Genomic DNA, 4,639 nt, shown 5'->3' with positions numbered 1-4,639 from the left:
AAGACTAGGACTATTTACACTTACCTTGTGACAACACAATAAGAATATGCAAAATTCAAAAGCAACGGCTATTTTTATCATTACCATTAGGATATAGATTCTGGCAAGTATTATTGAGGAGGATTGGCCCCCTTTATAGAATGGTCACATATATAGAATAAAGGATGGAACTTTGGCTGAGGTTTTCTTATCCAGAATATTCATCTTGTCTGGTTAAAAATGGTGATTAGGATTCCTCCTTATCAAATCTATGTCAACACGCGCGCTTCTGTGCTTAGGTGGAATCAGCTATGGCTGCCATGTCAGCATTCATGGTCCCAATAACTGGTCAAGAGACTTCAACTCATTGTCAATTTCACATTACTGTTGATTTCATCCAATATGAACACCATATTATGTATTTGTATGATAGGCCTGGATTTTTTGGTGATTCATAGATTGTGTAATTTCCAGTCACTTCTTGCCACTTATAACGGTGAGAATAATTTGTCAGTTCTGTGTTCATTACTTGAAAATTCTTAGATAGATACAAGACTACAACTGATTGGAACCATTGCCAAGTTAGAATACCTTAGCTGAAATTGACTACAACTGATTGGAACCATTGCCAAGTTAGAATACCTTAGCTGAAATTGTGCTAACATGAATGCATAATCAACTGTCCCTTTAGCAAGGGAGTTTGATTAAAAGAAAATGGCATTTTGATATTGATATTCTCAGTAATATAGCAGTAAAAATTCTTTAAAATAGACAGTTATTAAAACCAAGTCTCTTTTGTTTCTCCTGTTAAGGCTTTTGAACCAAGTCAAAATTTATAGTATAACCTAACACTTCATTGTTTTTGGTCAAAGACAGTTAAAATCTTCACTTCTCATCTGCAATTGCAGGGCATCGAATTCTAAAAAATCAAGTCTTGTGCAATGCATCACTTTTGGAATCTTCAGAGAATGTTGTTGATGTCCTTAATGTTGAAAAAGAAAGGTAAACGCCATGTGATTGTTTACCTTAATACATTGTCTCAGGTACCTGTCAAGAAAGAGGCATTTCTCTTCAAATTGATGTATTCAATACTGTCAGGAATAATGCAACTCTCATGTTTTGTTCAGAATTCATGTATCACCTATCTGTGCCGATAAATGGCGTTGATATTTATTTGGTGAAGCTAAAGTCTGATCTGATAATATCTAGAGTACTCTGACCATCATATTATTGTTTTCCAAATGGAGGAAAAGGCCTAAATGAGTGATTAAGAGCTCTAAAGCTGGTATTATGCCAAAATAAACAAGTAAACACAGACTTGACAGAACAGGAGATGAAAAGAAAACCACTTTATTCACTTTTCAATTATTAAGAAGAAAATAACACAAAAGAAGAAGAATAGAACTTGATTTATGCATTATGAGGGAATGGATTCTTTTGGTGGTACACTTTGTTACAGTTTTTGCACCTGGACCATTTTCCACCTAAACGACATTAGCCTTCGTGCCAATGTGGATCCATATCATCTCGAGGGTCCATCAATCTTAGCAAGAGCACGCAGTGAAATAACCCCACCTTTCACATAACATCTTCCCCTCATAATACCTGCTAGAAATGCATATAGAACAAAGAATAAGGAGGGGCATGAATATGACAGTTGACAACTTCAGAGAGCCATACCTCTACAGACTACAGTCAAGAAAAAAGGAAACTTTCCAGTTCTTTTTTGGAAAGTTTTGTGCTATCTTGTGGAATCTCATTTAAGGAAACCGTTTGAAGTCACAAAACAGATCAAAAAGAAAGCATTGGGCCCCAATAGTGAGGTCTTACAACTATATATACCTCCACAAACCATTCATCAAAATTCCCACCTCCAGCAAACCATTCATCAAAATTACCACTTGCAGCAAACCATTTCTTGAGCTTCAAGTTTACATCTCGTTGAGAAGCTCAGTTCTTCGCACGGTGAGGCATCGATGATTTATTTTCATTTCATTATCTCAAATTGGAACTAAATTTCCTCTTCTTCCAGCTTCTGCACAAAAAAATGTTTTTCAAAAAGTTAGGCCCTTGTTAACTATAACCATTTTATAGAAATGTGCCGCGAAATTTCTTCCTGGAATGAAATAATGGTTCATGTGTAAGCAATGCAGTTCTAGCATATAGACAGTATTTCAAGTTCACCTGAGACCTTGTTAATTATAACCATTTTATAGAATAAAGCCTCAAAGATGGATAAACAATAATAAGATTTCTCGGATGTTTTTTCATGATTCTTAAAATGGCCTATTTTGCTTCTCATATGCAAATTTCTTCACTTTCAGTTAGACATAAAATGAGCAATGGAGATTGGATGTGTGCTGCATGCCAACATATAAATTTCAAGAAAAGGGATGCATGCCAACGATGCAGCTGCCCTAAATATGCAACGCCGGCTGATGTTGCCATGTATGGACTAAACAAAACAGAAGTCTTAGCCGGAGACTGGTATTGCAGTGCCATGAACTGTGGTTCTCACAACTATGCGAGTCGAACAAACTGCTATAGATGTGGTGCCTTAAAAAGCGATTATTATGGGATTGGGGCAGGAATGATGGCATCAACAGGTTATGGATATGATGCAAGTTCTGTTCCTGGCTGGAAGAGTGGTGATTGGATATGCAGCGGATTAGTTCATATTTACTTACATTTTCCATGCAGTTCACTTACTCTATAACAACTATGGCTCAATCCCGAGCAAAATAGGCTTAACTGTATGAATCCTAAATGTTCATGTCTCTCCATTTAAGCTCATCTGACTAATATTGCAACAACAACAACACCACCTATGCCTCAATCTGAAGCAAGTTGGGGTCGGTTATATGAATCTTCATTAATCTTATCGCTCAATCTTAACTCATCTCATACCAGTATTGTACAAATAAAAATTAAAAAGTACTAGAAGTTCACTATATTTTCTACTGGCATATAAATCTCCGATAAGACTAGGACTCCTAGAAAACATTGTATTATGAGGATTCATCACAAAATTGACTAGTTTTACTCTGACTGTTAGCTTGCGGTAAATATCCTCCTTTTACTACAGACATGCTACACTCCTTTTAACTGAAATAACTGTCTTCGATCTTGTCTGACAGATTAGGATGTGGTATGCACAACTACGCCAGTAGAGCAGAATGTTATAAATGCAAAACACCTAGGGATTTTGGTGAGCTGATACTGCACAATCGACAGTTTACTTTTTCCAACAGCATTATTATTTACTAACATCTTGTTCATTTCTCTGTTTTTCAGGAGGTGATCTGAGAGAAAGTAACCTATATTGAGGGATGCGGCGACATGAAGTTATGACTGAAGATTTACCAGATCTCATAATCTTCAATGTCCCTTCTTCTTTTCCTTTTAGTTTTTCTTTTCTTCCTTTTTCAACAGTTTTCAGTAGCACTTCCTTGTAGTTAATTGTTCAAAGAAGGGTTTATAGTTCTAACTGCATTGTAACTGTGCAAAGTATTCAATGAATGAAATCCCTTCAGATTTTGCATTCTTTCTGTCGTTCAAGTTCCAATGAATAATATTATGTAGCCTCACAATCACTATGGAAGACAATGTTAGAGTAGGCTCGAACCTTATATATGTACTAAAAGAATAAAAGAAAGTATATATACAAAGAACCAGACCTACTGATTCTAAATCCTTAATCAGTGCTGTTGACTGTGGCTTAGGTGAGTCTTCCCAACTTTCTTTAAACAACAAGAACTGCATCTCAATGTCAAACTAGTTAAGAATAAATATATGATCCTCGCTATCCATTTTGTCCCATTTGCATTTTGTTCCATTTTGGGGAGGTGATCACGCCCAACTATGCTTTATAAAAAGGACAAGCAGTGTTGCAAATATAATCCGGGTATTTAGCCCAGAGTCGAATTCCACAGGGAATTAACCTACCAATTACTTTTACCAGACTTACTGAATTCTCCGTAATCAACTTCCAGATATTTTGAATAATACTTGGTGATATTTCTACTAACTATAACTGAATAAAATTAAGTAAACTAAAAGCTAATTATGGCCGAGTTGTAAATAAGAGAATGATCTAAGGTTGTGATTTCCCCTATTGATGGAATCCCTTCCTGTTATGTTTCGTATAGATTTGCCTAATCGTCTCTATCGATCATGAACACTCTTACTATCGTAAATCTCTCCCAAGTAATTACGACAATTTACTAGACGCACTCTCCCGAGTTACGCTAGCTGGCTTTTATTACGGCTCACTTAGATTGCACCCAAGGTTTCGTTATCCCTAATCCCACCTTTAAACTCTCGGTTATTGATTCCTCATATACTTTGAGAGTGATGTTGTTCAACAACTACCTAAATATGCACTCTCTCCCGAGTAATACATATTAAATAGGCACAGCTAATTGGATCCGATCAATTAACTACAACAAGAACGTAGTTGAACAAATAGAGATTAAACTGCGCAAACTATATTAACACAATAAGAAGTTCATCCCTCAACAAGTTCCATCAAAACCTTGGACTAAATAATTAGCTACCCATAATCGTGTTCATCATAACTACAACAAAATTCATCATGAATGATAAAAACAAAAGGAAGAAAGGTAGAACTCGATGTTGAATTATCCTCCTTGCCTCTTGC

At 36.0% G+C, this 4,639-nt stretch overlaps 1 long non-coding RNA gene across 1 annotated transcript; it reads left to right on the top strand.

Annotated features, from left to right (window-relative positions):
• Positions 1–1,820: 1,820 nt before the first annotated feature.
• Positions 1,821–3,523, top strand: LOC107806913 (uncharacterized). Its single transcript, XR_012693838.1, has 3 exons — positions 1,821–1,944; positions 2,304–3,187; positions 3,274–3,523. It is a non-coding gene; the product is annotated as an uncharacterized LOC107806913 (long non-coding RNA).
• The last annotated feature ends 1,116 nt before the right edge of the window (positions 3,524–4,639 follow it).

The sequence above is a fragment of the Nicotiana tabacum genome, chromosome 8 (genome assembly GCF_000715075.1).
Source record: "Nicotiana tabacum cultivar K326 chromosome 8, ASM71507v2, whole genome shotgun sequence".
Classification (NCBI taxonomy): Eukaryota; Viridiplantae; Streptophyta; class Magnoliopsida; order Solanales; family Solanaceae; genus Nicotiana; species Nicotiana tabacum.
The sequence above is the reverse complement of the archived record's forward strand: the minus strand, read 5'-3'. Positions and strand labels throughout refer to the sequence as shown.